This window comes from Canis aureus, chromosome 37 (genome assembly GCF_053574225.1).
Source record: "Canis aureus isolate CA01 chromosome 37, VMU_Caureus_v.1.0, whole genome shotgun sequence".
Taxonomy (NCBI): Eukaryota; Metazoa; Chordata; class Mammalia; order Carnivora; family Canidae; genus Canis; species Canis aureus.
In genome coordinates, this window is record NC_135647.1 from 17,501,514 (window position 1) to 17,518,164 (window position 16,651).

The window sequence follows — 16,651 nt, forward strand, 5'->3', positions numbered from 1 at the left end:
GAAACACACACCATACTTATATGGTGAGCTAGGAATGGAAAAAGGTCAAGTGAGATCAAAGGGAAAATTTGCATTTTTTCTTTAGCCAAAATGTCATATCAACATTTCCAAAATTATTACATTTTCCTAGGTTTCTTGGCTGGTTTGAACCTCAGGTTCACAAAAGTATTAAAACAGAGACTAAAGAATCCAAAAGACACTAAAATTTAAGCATTTGTACATTAAGAAAAAGAATGCTATCTATGTTAATTAACATGTCACCTCCTGGAGGGCCAGGTGTTCCTTAGAAGTGACCTATGGAGTATTGATCCATCTGAACTTCATACAAGTTGACAAGATAATGTAACAGAAGCTTTGTCAGAGGGAAAGAAACATGTCTAAAGACTTGTTTACTAGTCAACTTCTGGTTAAGAAAGGATTTCATAGTGAGTCTCTGTTCCTAAGCACTTTGTTGTTCAGTGTTTAGATGTGTAGATTATTAATGTTATTGGAGCTCTACAAGCTATATTCACTCCCCGAATACCAGGTAACATATTAGATATATTTGGATATAGTGGGAAAGAAATAGTTGTATGAAGTAGCAAAAAATGTTTATCCATCTCTTAATATTTATGTATTTAATTGTATACCATTCTATATGCACATACATACACACATGTGTGTTTATGAAATATAAATAGCTATAGAGTGATGCATGTATTTGTATATTAAAATGTTCATAAATCTATTAGAATTCTTAATGTAACAGGGATGATTTTTTTTTTTTTTTTAGTATTGAATAGTTCATTAAGAAAAAGAACATATACGTATGACTGACTTACTATCTTAAAAATGTTTAGGAATAATAATGACTCTATAATCCAGAAAAGAAATGTAAGAGTCTAATAAAAATATAGATTGTTCCAAGTGCCAAGTTTTTGTTGTTTAACCAAACACAAAGATGTGACCAGTAAGTGCCATTTTAGAAGTGAAGCTGACCACGCCCTAACTACAATCATTAGTACTCACCCTCCGTGAGACATTGGCATTAGATAACCACTTTACATTGAAATGAGTATATACCTTAGTGCTCACTTTTAAGAGTCAGGCCAAGATGCTTTGTAGTATAAATAAAGTAATTGCAAGTTTTAGAAATTAAATGTGAAAAGTGTCATAACCTGCGATGACTCACTGAAATGACTGGCAAGCAATAGTGATAAAAAGAAATCAGGACATCTAGCCAGCCCTGTGTAGAAGAGAAATGAATATACATGGATTTTGGTGAGTAGGAGGATTTATTACAGGATAAAGTGGGAGTAATTGAACAGGTTCTACTACAGCATAATGAAAATATTACACTATGAACCCATTTGTTCAAATTTGGTGATTTTTTTAAGTTGGTTCCTTTTTCAGTTGCTTATTACTATGTAACAAGTTACTCTTAAGCTTAGTGGCTCATAACAGTTGATATTTTATTTTATTTCTTTGTTTTTTAGATTGTTATTTGAATTCAATTTTATTAACATATACTGCATTATTAGTCTCAGAGGTAGAATTTAGTGATTCATTGGTTACATACAACACAGAGTGCTCATTATTTCAAGTGCCTTCCTTAATGGCCATCTACCAGTTACCCAATCCCCCACCCACTCCTCTCCAGCAACCTTCAGTTTGTTTCTTTAGTTGGGAGTCACTTATGATTTGTATCCCTCTCTGTTTTCCTATTTTATTTTTCTTTCCCTTCCCCATGTTCATCTGTTTTGTTTCTCAAATTCCACATGAGTAAAATCATGGTATTTGTCTTTCTCTGACTGATTTATTTTGCTTAGCATAATATCCTCTAGTTCCATCCACGTCATTACAAATTGCAAGATTTCATTCTTTTTTTGATGGTTGAGTAATATCCCACATATATAATATATATGCTTTATATATATATATATATTCCACATATATATATAAATAATACATAGCATGTCTTCATTCATAATAGCATGTATTCATAATTATGGCATGTCTTCATGTCAGTGGACATCTGGACATTCTCCATATATTTTGGCTATTGTGGACAACAGCTACTATAAACATGGGGGTGCATAGGCCACTTTGAATCACTGTGTTTATATCCTTTGGATAAATGCCTACTGGTGCAATTGCTGGGTCATAGGGTAGCTCTATTTTTAACTTTATGAGGAACCTCCATACTGTTTTCCAGAGTGGCTGCACCAGTATGCATTCCCACCTACAGTATAAGAGGTTTCCTGTTTCTCTGCATCCTCATCAACATCTGTTGCTTCCTAAGTTGTTAATTTTCACCATTTTTACCATACTACCTCCACTAGTGTGAGGTGGTACCTTATATCATTGTGGTTTTGACTTGTATTTTCCTGGTACCAAGTGATGATGAGCATTTTTTCATGTGTCTGTTGGCCATTTGTATGTCTTCATTGGAAAAATGTCTGTTCATGTCTTCTGCCCATTTACTGACTAGATCTTTATTGATCTGTACTCTGAAAAATATAGAACACTTATGAAAGAAGTTGAGGATGACACAAAAAAACACATTCCATGCTCATGGGTTGGAAGAACAAATATTGTCAAAATATCTATGCTACCCAAATCAATCTACACATTCAATGCAATCCCTATCAAAATACCATTAGCATTTTTCTTTTTTTTTTATTTTATTTTATTTATTTATGATAGTCACAGAGAGAGAGAGAGAGGCAGAGACACAGGCAGAGGGAGAAGTAGGCTCCATGAACCGGGAGCCCGACGTGGGACTCGATCCTGGGTCTCCAGGATCGTGCCCTGGGCCAAAGGCAGGCGCCAAACCGCTGCGCCACCCAGGGATCCCCCATTAGCATTTTTCATAGAGCTGGAACAAACAATCTTAAATGTGTATGGGACCAGAAAAGACCTGAAATAGTAAAAATAATGTTGAAAAAGAAAGCCAAAGCTATAAACATCACAATGTTGGACTTTAAACTGTATTACAAAGCGGTAATCATCAGAGACAATATGGGACTGGCATAAAAACAGACAAATAGATCAATGGAACAGAACAGAGAACCCAGAAATGGACCCTCAACTCTATGGTCAACTAATATTAGGAAAAGAAATAAAGAATATCCACTGGAAAAAGACAGTGTTTTCAACAAATGGTGTTGGGAAAATTGGACAGTCACATGCAGAGGAATGAAACTGGACCACTTTCTTATACCATACACAGAACAGTGACTATTTTAATATTTTTCATCTTCCTCTGGGGTTTCTGTGATTAGATGGGTGGATTTTTTGTTCCTGTGATGTCACCTGATAACTTGAAATCCAAGGTGGCTCCTGCACCTGGTGGCAGTTGGTACTAGCTGGCTACCGCAAGCTCTGGGAAGCTTTTGAAGATGACTCATTTCTCTTCCGCTTGACTTCTCCATGTGGTTTGGGCTTCTTGCAGAGGGCAACTGGGTTCTAAAAAGAAGCATTCAAAGAAGACACATTCCATTGCATGAAGGCTTTTCAAACTTCTCTTTGCATTATGGTTTATATCAGCCAAAGCTAGACAATAGGCCAAACTTAAAGTAAACGTAGGAAGACATAACTAATGAAGGTATGGGTCCATCGAAGGCCTTAAAAGTAACTGTCTTTCATAGATTCCCTTGTGTTTAATCAGAGATGGATCTCAGGAAAAGTAGATTCAAGGTATCAAGACTAGGCAGGGAAAGCAGTCTAGCAAGAATATAGCCCTAGCTGGAGACAAGTTTGAGGTTTATCCCATGGGAAGCTCTGAAACTAAATATCACAGTATTAGTTCAAATTTCAGGCAAGAGTGTTATGGGACTCTTATAATAGCCAAGCTTGTCAGTTCCCAACCAGGATCAGCTCATCGCCTTCAAAAGAATTGTAGGGTAACACAGACTCCCAGTGTAACAGTCCAGGGAGATTCTCTAGAGAATGGAATAGCTGTGAGTTATTATCTGTCAACCTTCACAGTAGCTGGAGCAAGACATATATACAGCATCTTCAGTAGAGATACAACTACAAAAACTTGGTTTTTATGTTCCTAGCAATATTAATCTCAGCAATTTCAATTCCACTCAGCTTCTCATTGAAAAGTTGTCATGTACTCTTTGTCTTAACGTTCAGAACCTGAGATACCAAGGATTATAACCCTAACCACAGTAAAGAATTCTCATGAAGCTAAATCTTATTGTCATAAAGACTTCCTATTTTTGTATCCTTACATTTACATTTGAGAGTATTTCCATATTTATTATAACAATTATTATGTTTTTTTCTCTCCACCTTTCCTCTATGGAAAGGAAGGAGAAAAATAATCTATGACATTCTTTCTTTTCCTTATTTTTGGAGAAAAATATCCTAATGAAAGTGAAGAAATAACTTTGTAGCATTAAATACTGAGCCCATAATTCCCTTGCTAGAATGAAAATGAATAAAAGAGGTAGAGAAGGGAAAGCAGATGGAAATAGGAAGGAGACTTTCTATAAAGAGGACCTGGAGATCTAAAGGAAATAAGGAAGCTTCCTGATGAATAGGAATAAGTTGTCTTTGTATTCAATAGTACCTTTATCAAAGAGAGCTAGCCAGAAGAAACATGGCTTGCTGACAAATCTTTAATAAAAGCCAATAAATGATGAGTTTGTTCATGAAATACTAAGCTAAAGCTATAACATAGAACAGTACAAACATATCCTGAAAAGGAAAACAATGATCTTTCTTAAGGAAAAAGGATTTTATATGTTATCCCAAAAGAAAGAAAATGGACGAAATCACTTGTAATATATTTGCTAGGAAAAATAATAAAAACCCAAGTAGTTATTAGAAAGATCATAAAAGATGTGATCACTTTGAAGAAATAGAAGTTGGACTTTATTTTTTATTTTTTTTAATTTAATTAATTAATTAATTTATTTATTTATTTATTTATTTTAGAGGGAGAGAGAAAGACAGTGCCCACAAGCAGGGGGAGGAGCAGAGGAGGAGGGAGGATGATGAAAGAATCTCAAGAAGATTCTGTACTGAGTACAGAGCCTGCCACAGGGCTGCATCCCACAACCCTGCAATCACTATACAAGCTGAAACCAAGAGTTGGACACTTAACTGACTGAGCAACCCAAGGCACTCCTAGAAGTTGGACTTTAAAAATAAATTTATTTTTGGATGGAAATATTTGTAAGATATTGAAGCAGAATATACAATAAAATTTGCATACATACTTTTATAAAGTTTACATTCAGATTGCATAAAATATGGTCTTTTTTAAAATTACATCTAACAATTCAACACAAAATATGTAATTTAACAGTTTTTGATTCCAAATATGATATTCCCAGTTTAATATACACATTGATATTGTAAGTAAAATTGTCCTTAGTGTTTTTCTTTCATAACAAATTTTAAAGAACAGTGAACAAGACCCCAAACAGTAATATTAGTGAGCAGAGACTCATTTACCAGGTATTAAATGTATGGCAGACTTATAAAAACCAAAACAGTTTAGTGATGGTAAATGAACAGCTCCGCAGGGAGAATAGAAAGTCAAGACAGACGCAGGTGGGTATATTTTTAATAAAATAAAAGTTACCTTAAAATTGTGAGAAGATGCCTCCAGAATTCCCTTATCCTATAATACAGTGTTGATGTCTCCATAGTCAATTTAAAAAAAAATACATTAAATCATGAAAATACTTCAAGGCTACATGTTACTGAAAGAAAAACCTTGGGGCAAGGACGTTGTTTGTTTTTTTTAATCAGGTAACAATATTCTAATTATATATAGTGAAAACACTGATAAATTCTCAGAAAATTAAACATTATTGTAGGTCAAGAAGCCATAAACAAAATCATACTTAAAATAATAAAATAAGAGAAATTATTACACATAGGACAAAAAGATGGCTAACAATAATCTTTAATAAAGGTTATTTACAAATTAATAAATCAACTATTGAATAAAATTATTCAGTTATAAATACATGCATATGTGCATGTGTATAGGATGAAAGAGAATACACATGTACTCAGTAGACAAAATAATAAATATTCAAAAATAAGCAAACCACGTAGGAATAATTTTTAAGAAGAGATCAATAGTTAATGTACACATGAGAAATGCTAAAATTGGTCATAATTTTATAATGCCAATCCAAATGTAAAATATAAATACATAATTGTATCTATTAAGGAAGCCATTTGATAAAACAAAGTGTTATCTAGACTATTTTGAGGATGTTGGTGGGCGTTAATCAATGTAACTTGTTGGGAGGATGTTAATTGATGTAACTTACTTGTAAAGAAAATAAGCAATATCTTCAAAATTTTAATATGTGCATATCATTAGACCAAGATGATAAACCTAAAAATAGTTTTGAAAATCTGCATGAAAAAATATGTTCAAGAATGTTTCTAATTAGTGTTTGTAATTTGAAAAGATAGAAGAAATGATAGACTGATACAGGTAATCATTTGTGGTTATTTTAAAAGAATAGACTAGGTCTACCTGTAGTCCAATGCCATTAGAAACACACACACACACACACACAAAAAAAAAAAAGAAAGAAAGAAAGAAAAAGAAAAAGAAACACACACACACACAAAAAAAAAAGAAAGAAAGAAAAAGAAACACACACACATTTGTATGTAGATTTTCCTATTTGTATTGAATTTTTCTTGAAGCATTAATAACCCGAACTCAACTCTGTGATAGACTAAATGGGTGCAATAGATTACAACTTTTTGAATTTTAAAATAGATATGCACTTTGGCAGGGACAAATCAGATGCTCACCAATCCCATTTCTTCTTCCTGAGGCCATAGGAAACTTGTTTCTCAGCTGACCTTGTATTGAGAATGGGACCACGGCACTAGTTCAGGCCAATGGAACGTGGTTATAAATGATATAAACCACTTCTGAAGATAACTGTCATGTATGGAATATGATCTCCCTATAGTCTTGTCTGCAATTCTGAAAGTCAGAAGAAAAAGAACTAGTGATGGCTGAGTCACATGGTGGAAGGGGTGACAAACCTGACTCACTGATTAAGGGGGAGATGGTTGCTGATTGTTGGACCTACATCTATTACAATAAGAACAAGATATCAATGCTCGCTGTTCTGTTCTACTGAGACCACAGGGTTCATTTGTGACTGCAGTCTTAGACTTTCTTACATTAAGAAAAATAATAACTATATACATTTGTCACTAACTTTCACCAATAACTACAAAACAAATATTAATACGGAATTGTCTTAACTTTTATCTTGTTAGGCTGCACCTTGGTATTTTATTTTCCTAAAAGGACATATTTTCAGTTTTTTGTGAGTCAGGAAAAACATAAGATTTGCTAGAATTACATTTATTTTATGACTTCAACACACACTGGTCTGTTTTTTTCCAAATCAAAAATATTTGAAACACCAATCTAGTTACCAGGAACACTAGTAGAATCTTGAGATATATGTATAATGTAAGGCAGAGGAAGAATATCTTATTTCAAAAAATGTCCTAGAGATTATGAATATAGAAGAATGTGGCTTGTGACTAAAATGCCTCAGGTAGAGACATGTCCATGTGTCATTGCACAATCCATCTAACTGGTACTAACACATCTCGAGCGAAGTTTGCATCATATAAGTGAGGAAAATCTTACAAAAAAGAACATGCAGCTTTAATTATATGCTTCACTATTTTGAATGAATCTAAACATGTAATTTGCAAGTGATGCCAAATTATAATATTCTACTTAATCATGAAACTGAATACAATGTGGCTAGGGTTATCTAATCTTGTGAATGATATGTCACCGTTTGAATAGTGAATACAGTAAAAATGATCCCATTCATTGTGACAATGGCTTCATGTAAACTTTGATGATCTAGGAATAGTGTTAGCTTTAACCCAAAGATAGACAAAGTTGCTCTCAAAATAACACATCATTTGATAATATTTCAAGGTATAAAGGCTAAAAATGTTAGTGTTTTATCTACAAAATTACTTTTCTGTGTTTTATTTGAGTCTTTATTATTTAGAGGGCAGTCTAGTTGGGACAGCTACAATAATTTTGTCATAAAAATGAAAATTTTGGTTTTTAATAGTCAAGGCTCTATAATATCTACAAAAATATAAAAAATCTATTATTTCGTTTAAAGATCCCTTTTACACTCATGTGCATATGATTTTATGTAGATATTCATATTTATGATACACTTTACATCCTGAATTTTTTACATTTTTTTGTCTCTCCAAACTAAACTCCCATCACTCTAAAAAATGATGAGCCTTGTTAATTAATATTCATAGACTAGAATATCTTTAGCTTACATATAGCTGTCGCCCTCAGATTCTCTCTCTTACATCCATACAACTCTGCATAATCATCTTTTGTGCTATTTTGACCATAAAAGGAAATTTTCATCAAATGACTTCAGTTTCAGATAAATATCCCAGTAAAGATTTTATTTCAGGATAGAAAAATCAAGAAAAGGTAGTAAATACCCTGGTTTTGTGATCAACCAAATCTTTTGAGAATACCACTCTTCCCAATATTTCATATAACAATATATTTTTACTGACTAATATTTTTAAATATTTCAAATCCTTGGAATATGAAAGATACACCTATATGAATTTTGTAGTATTAACACATTGAAATTTTCTGCTAGCAGGGATCTTATCTTCTTAACAGTGAAAAATATGCAAGTATTCCTGGAGCACATTCATTGAGATGTATCCTTCCATGAAGCTGCTTCAGAGTTTCTACCCTTTTCCAGATGTTGTAGTGTAGGAAGAGGCATTTAATGATTAACAAAAGAACTCCTTGGTGCCAATCCCATATCACCCCTGTTGAACAATACATATTATTATAAGGCATTTCTTTCTTATTTTACCACATTATTGGAAGACAATAAGAGAATACATGTGCTAGCAATCCTGTAATATATTTATTAAAAAGAAGTCCATCTGTGGCATCCGGGTGGCTCAGTGGTTGAGCATCTGACTTTGGCTCAGGTCATGATCCCAGGGTCCTGGGATCGAGTCCTACATCAGGTTCACAGCTGGGAGCCTTTTTCTCCTTCTGCCTATGTCTCATGAATAAATAAATAAAATCTTAGAAAGAAAAAGAAAAAGCCTGACTGAGCTGGGCTGAAAGGTTAGAAAGACTGTATAGTAAAGAGGTTTTCAACTCTAAATACATGCCTTGGACTTAATAAGGGTAAGCGATGGAATGAAGATGCACCAGTGTTTTCTCTGTTCTTAGAGGTTTAAAGAGATTTTATTTCATTCAGTTGCTTCTGATCAAGTGAAAAATGCTGCTCAATATCTTCTCCTATTAGTGTTCATAAGCTTGAGAGAGTTTTATCCTGGACTTTCTGTCCCACTCTCCATCTTCTCCCCTTACCCCCAGCTCCGGAATGCAAGCTCTATTTGGTAAGGGCTTGACTTTTACCAGCGATGTATCTCCAATCTATAGTACAAGGTGGAGAGTTAATAAATGTTTATTGAAATGAATGAATGAATGAATGAATGAATGAATCTAGGTTTTTTTTTTGTAAGCCATAGATTCCCTATTTGAGGCATAATTTTGGAGTCTTATCAAGCAAATGCTGGAAAGAGCTTTAGGATTTGGGGAAGAGGAGTTATTAACATCATTTGATTTCTTCTGTCTCTACCATATTATGTACCTGTCAAAATTCAAATGATTCCAAAACTACTCAAAGAAAAGAAATGATAGTCATGACATATTTATTTACTTATTTCTAAACAAATCTAGTCCTCTCTGTGAGAGAACTGTGACTCATGTCATACTCATGCAGTTCCATTATTTTTTAAAGCCACAGATAGATGAAAGTAATGGGTATTTCACCATTTTACTTGGATTTTCAGGTGACTTCTGACGGGGACATTCTACAAGACAATAAAATATCTTCATAATGAGAGCTAACATTTTCTAGCACTTGACAACTTAAAAAGTAAATTCAGATATGTTTGTTGTAGAGACAAATGTTTCTAATCATAGTAATTCTGCCTTTTATTTTTTTCTTCTGATCTGGAAACCCGTAAAATGTATTAGATTTGGTATTCTACTCTATATTTATTGACTATTCTTTTTTTAATAAATTTATTTTTTATTGGTGTTCAATTTACCAACATACAGAATAACACCTAGTGCTCATCCCGTCAAGTGCCCCCCTCAGTGCCCGTCACCCACTCACCCCCACCCCCCACCCTCCTCCCCTTCCACCACCCCTAGTTCATTTCCCAGAGTTAGGAGTCTTTATGTTCTGTCTCCCTTTCTGATATTTCCCACACATTTCTTTTCCCTTCCCTTATTTTCCCTTTCACTATTATTTATATTTCCCAAATGAATGAGAACATATAATGTTTGTCCTCGAATTGACTTACTTCACTCAGCATAATACCCTCCAGTTCCATCCATGTTGAAGCAAATGGTGGGTATTTGTCGTTTCTAATGGCTGAGTAATATTCCATTATGGAGTAATATATGGAATGGAATACTCATATTCCATTATGAGTAATATACATAAACCACATCTTCTTTATCCATTCATCTTTCGATGGACACTGTTGACTATTCTTTTTTATTTAGTAGTTACAATGTCTTGCATATGAGCCATGGGCAGAAGAAGTAGTAGAGAATTTGAACATGTTATTTCATTTAACCTTCAGAAAACTTACATTGCTTGTATTACCCCCATTGCACAGATGGAAAACAACAAGATTCAGCAAGTAAGAGGATGAACCCAGACATTTCTTATTGTAAAGTCTCTGTTCTTTTTACTATTTCAAACTGCCACTCACATAGTACTCACTATGTTGATTTAATGACTATGAAGAGTAGTTGGCCTTCATCCCAAAGTTCTTTTCCTTTATTTACATAATTTTACTTTCAGGGATATCAATCAAAGGAGAATCACCCAGTCTGTCTTCTTGTCCATGCAGGTTTACTTCTTTAATTTTTTCCTGGTATTTTTCTCAGTCTTATTTAAAATCTTTCATTGGATAAAATGTTCTCACATTAAACATGTATTAATGAATTGGAAGTTTTTTAACTAGTCAGTAGTTTTTATTTTTACCATTTCATTTCTCTGCTTCTTTGCATAGAAAAATTATTACACTAAAATTTTAAGTTCTATAATACCTCTTTTTATATTTAGTATAGTCATTCAGGGCAGCATAGTTGGGAGATAGAGTAAGAAAATCAGAAAATATAGAATAATATTGAACAAAACCACCACTATATTCAGAATCAATAGATCCTAGAGCCAGAAATGTTGGCAGTAGAATAAACAAGTATATTTCAACTAGGTAGCTGGCTAATTATCCAAATTTAATTTGGTCATATGTTTCATAATCCACATTTCTGAATTATATGAAGTCACTTTTAGTTATACCCAATAAAACGTTTTTTTTTTTTTTAAAGTAGAATCTTCATTTTCTTGGACCTTGATATTTTAGTATCTTTATCTAGATATGAATTCAGCTATAACTTATTGTTTAAAACAATAATGTCATTTATTCAAAAAGAGGATCTAAAGGGATCCTGGGTGGCTCAGTTGGTTAAGTGTTTGACTTTGGCTCAGGTAATGATCTCAGGGTCCTGTAATCAAGCCCCACATTGGGCTCCAAGCTCAGTCTGGAGTTGGCTTGTCCCTCTGTCCCTAACCTCGCTCATGCTTTCTCTCTCTCACTCAAATAAATACATAAAATCTTCTTAAAAATGGGAGGATCCAAGTGGAAGTTTACATTATAATCATTTTTTTAAAGTATTTTATTTATTTATTCATGAGAGACACAGAGAGACAGAGACACAGGCAGAGGGAGAAACAGGCTCCATGCAGGGAGCCCGACGTGGGACTCAATCCCGGGACTCCGGGATCACACCTTGGGCTGAAGGCAGCGCTAAACCGCTGAGCCACCCAGGCTGCCCCATTATAATTATCCTTAATAGGGAACACTATTTCATAACCACTCTATGTCAAGTCTGTCTAAAAACAAATTGAATTGGATTCAGAAAAGCAACAGTCTTATTTCAGATATTTCAATAAATAGTTGTGAGACTTCTTCAAGGTTTGGTCAGTTATGTTTGTAGGATATTTTTGTTTGCAATCATCATTTTTTTCTTTTATTTAAAGATTTTATTTATTTATTCATGACAGAGCAAGAGAGAGGTAGAGACATAAGCAGAGGGAGAAGCAGGCTCCACGCAGGGAGCCCGATGTGGGACTTGATCCCAGGACTCTAGGATCACACCCTGGGCCAAAGGCAGACACTCAACTGCTGAACCACCCAGGGATCCCTGTAATAGTCATTTTCATTCAATATTGCCCAAAAATTATTTTCAGGCTTCATTCAAAGGAAAGCATAAAATTCCCAGAATCATCTATTTTTTAAATGATACTATCTGTTGATATTATTCTGTTTTTACTATAAGTATCCTTACCATGGTTAAAAGAAAATTTAAGAATCATTTGCTTTTTTTTTTAAGATTTTATTTATTTATTCATAGAGATGCAGAGAGAGAGTGAGAGAGAGGCAGAGACACAGGCAGAGGGAGAGAAGCAAGCTCCATGCAGGGAGCCTGATGTGGGACTCAATCCAGGGTCTCCAGGATCATGCCCTGGGCTGCAGGTGGCACTAAACCGCTGCACCACTGGGGCTACCCTCATTTGCTTTTCAATTTAGTCTCTGTTGGCATCTGTAAAATGCCTTAATAAATTGTAGTGAGTTTGTAATTTAAAAGAAATCCCATATCCATAGTAGCTATGATGGTTAGGGAAAATATAATGCTTATAGATATGACTCAACAGCAAACTTTATGGTATAAAGACCTCATTAGAATTTTATTTCTTTCAACTTTAGCTAATATATTATCTATCATTCATTTAGCACATACCATATAATAATTACTGCACTGACATGTACATGCATGAAATTGTTCAGTCTTCTCTCCTTTGTAGATTGTAAGAATGAGGGTACTAGAGGTTCATGAGAGGCCATGAGTGGTGGTTCTCCTGGTAAGTGATAGATCCAATGTATGAGTTGTGAATGGCAATGTAGGAGATATTTCCACTACAATATGGTGCCCCTCTAAGGAATAGGAGCTAGAGATCTTTTTTAGAACATTATTAGTCAGGGCCTAATCAAGAGATAGAGAGATCACTCAGTAATTTGAAATGAGGAAGTTAAATGAAGAATTATTGAATTAAGAAGAGTTACGACAAAGATATGAAGAGAACTCTAAAGGGCTTCTAGGGATGAGAAAGAGTACCCACGGATGGCAAAGTTGAAAGTGGAGCTGCCTCCCTAGGCTGAGGTTTAGGTCTTACTGGGGAAAGTGTGATTTCTGTCCAATGGCTGGTAGAGAAGTTTACTGGTATTCCCAGGCCAGAGCTGATCCACAGTCATTTAAAAGCTGGAAGAAAATAGGATGTAAGCAAGCTGAGCTTGTGGGAAGGCATGCCAACATAGTTGGGGTGCTGTTGAGAATGTGATACCAAGAGTACTCGACATCCATTCTAGGAGATATAAAACACCAATTTGTGGATTGCAGCTGAGCACAAGCTGCTACAACTCTCAGGGGTGTGGCAAGTCAAGGTTTGTGGGAGGTTTCTCATGGGAGTCAGCCTACCGCTCAAGCAGAGCACCAGGAACACCAGGTGTCTGTACTGGGGGGGTGAGGGATTAAAAGCAAGGCCATTTCCAAGCCCAGGCCAAGGTTATGAAATCCCTGAGTGACTGCCCCTCTGGGTGTATAGACGGGGCAGTGCACTACTTGATGTCACACCCACATGTCCTGTAGCAGCAGAACAAAGCTCACTAGAACAAAGCTCACTTTTCCCCGGGGTGGGGGAGAAATCCTCTTCCTCCTATGTCCCTACTGTGCCCTCTTCTGACCAAGTTTTACGTAGGATGCTATAGTCTAATATACTAACATAGAGCCAGTACTGAAGGGTGAACTTACAGATGAGACACACAGTAAAGTAATATAATAACTGGAGCAAACCACAAAAAATTATTATTATGGAGTTGTTATATAGCTATTTAAAAATCAATGGAGAAAATCTTCACCAGTAGTTAAAATTGCCTTTTTGGAAAAGTGAGACACCTAACTTGATAGCTCCTCTAAGAACGTGCAAACTTTATTGCCTAAATTGCAAGGAATGTGTACCCCAAAGCTCAGATACCCATTGAGTGCTCCCAACTATCTTCCAAAGCACAGGTTTCTCCTGTGGAAAAGTGTAATGATGGTTAGGGAAAATATAATGCTTATAGATATATTCATCATATTATTAAATATTCCACTTTCCTAGATCCATCTCAGGAATTCTTTCAGAGTGAAAGGTCTTAGCTACCTCTCAATATCTACCAATATCTTGTCATCAATACCTGTGGAAATTCTTTGAAATACTTAGTATGACCTCCTCCACCCATGGACATGTTTCATACAGGATACATAAATTCATGGAGAAGGGAATTTAAAATGTCAGAAAAGTTTACGATTTTCTATTATAATTGCATTTTAGAACTGAAGGTGATTTTGGTTCATATTACTCAAGTCCTACCCTATTTTTAGGCTTATAAGATCAGGAACAGATTCTAGAAACTCTAAATGGCTACTCTTCGTTAACTTTTATTAATTGTGGAAAACTGGAAACTCACTTTCCCTTAAAGTTTCTAAGATCAGTTCTCATTTTGTTTTTGAATTATTATTTTAAAGAGCAGAGAGGAAACTGGTTTTTAAAATCACTTTATTTAATATAGTTGGAAAAATCAACTAGACCTAGACAAATTTCAATTATAATTTGTGTTCCCATGAGCTTTGCTAGATTTAAAACGTATTTACCTTGGAAAACATTGAGCCAGTTTTATGTTCTTTGCATAGGAACAAAGTGTTACAGAAATCCGTTCCAAATTATAATATTGCTTCAATCATGTTCCTGTTTCAGATTGAAAAGGAAATGTCAAGTGGGGAAAATTTTTTTAAAGATTTAGATATCTTCCTTTAGTTAAAGTAAAATCAGATATATTGTGTAGGAGAAGAGATTTCATAAGTATCTGGCATTCCCTATATTTATCACTACACCAGTTCTTTTTCTTGGTTATAGTTAAGTAAGATTAAGAATCAACTACTTAAAATATATAGATCTTATTCCCAGTGCCTGTTTTTAATAGAAACTTTCTTAGTTTTAGAAAAATGGAATCTAGATCCATGCTAGGTACTAATGTATTCTCAGCATATGACTTATGGTCAAAATACAAAAGAACCTATATGCATTACTATAACATAATATCATAGGAATATCAGAAAGCAAATTTAGAAATTTTATTTATGTTTAGAGGAATTTTCAAGGCTTGTTCCTTCTTTCTTGCCTCACTTCTCTCTCTCTCTCTCTCACACACACACACACACACACACACACAGAACAAAATCTATTATAAGAGATTTCATTATTATGAACCCTATTATGTGTTATGATGTTCATTTTCCTGAAATATAATCACATAAATACCATATAGTATGGTTAGCATAAAAAGAGAATATGAGAGACTCTACCATTTTGTTTAAGAACATTCCAGGATGCTTTGTCTATTTCTTCTTTTTCTTCTTCTTCTTCTTTTTTTTTTTTTTTTTTTGCACATTAGGAAGCAATTTTCATTTCTCAGCAGCATAACATAGAAAACCCCTATGAAAAACTCACATGAAAAGGCTTCTAGGGTAATTAACATCAAAGATTTAAAATATATATCTCAGTTTTATGACATAAAATCATAAACTTCAATTTATCAAATTTATCAGAATTATAGATTTTTGAGGTTTAAATCTCAGTACTGCCACTTCTAGTTGTGTGAGCTTCATCTAGTTTATGAGCTTCTTTATGTCAGTTTTCTCATTATTAAAATTTGGATAAAAAATTACTTACCTCAAGGGTTTTGAGTATGAGAAACATGGGGTATGTAGACATAGAAAATCGTGGGCAGATAGATACATAGATATATAAATATGTAGATAGAGCAAGCCAAACATTATGCAAGATGCATATTGAAAGGCTGTAATTATAGCTTTTGTTTTTTTTTCTTTTTATTACTACATTATAAATAATTGTATCCCCAGTGACTGAAACAGTCTATCTAAGTGTTCAATAAATATTACAAAGTATCTCTTGGTAAAGAATTTTACAAAATATATTTTGATATACATTCTTCTTAAATGAGCAAATGAATAAGTTAATCATTATTCTTAACATCTTTTCAACTGTAATACTATGTTATACAGTGCAGAAAGACAAACTACTTCTATTTTTAAGCACAAAAATGGATACTTTTTGCTCTTAGAAAATGAATTAAATGTGTGCCCCACTATGTGTCTCAGTATAATGACTCTCCTATTGGGAAAAATAGGGAATAAATTACATACATAGGACTGAAGCTTTTTCAGAAGAAATGAACATTATCGCAAAAGAGTACATTTTAAAGATATGATAGTCAATTGTCCTGACACCAGAACCTCTATTGTGTCTATCCTCCACACTTCAAAGATATTCCTTCATGTCTCCTAATGTTCTTCTCCCAAAAGTAATAAAATAAAGGAGAATGGAGGGTGGGAGAGACATATATCTATGTTCATTGGAATATT

The 16,651-nt window shown here is 34.2% G+C and overlaps 1 long non-coding RNA gene across 8 annotated transcripts in view; it reads right to left on the reverse strand.

Moving 5' to 3' along the window:
• LOC144306589 (uncharacterized) overlaps positions 1-10,483 on the reverse strand; it is a 35,665-nt gene extending 25,182 nt beyond the window's left edge. For 6 of the 8 annotated variants that reach the window (XR_013373671.1, XR_013373672.1, XR_013373668.1 and 3 more), the window contains exons 1-4: positions 10,399-10,474; positions 6,784-6,961; positions 3,295-3,447; positions 2,335-2,489 (exon numbers count right to left, since the gene is read on the reverse strand). This is a non-coding gene — a long non-coding RNA (uncharacterized LOC144306589). Of the gene's footprint in view, positions 1-2,334; positions 2,490-3,294; positions 3,448-5,581; positions 5,641-6,783; positions 6,962-10,398 lie in introns of all 8 variants that reach the window. The other 2 variants (XR_013373674.1, XR_013373670.1) reach the window with 2 other exon arrangements.
• Positions 10,484-16,651: the final 6,168 nt, after the last annotated feature.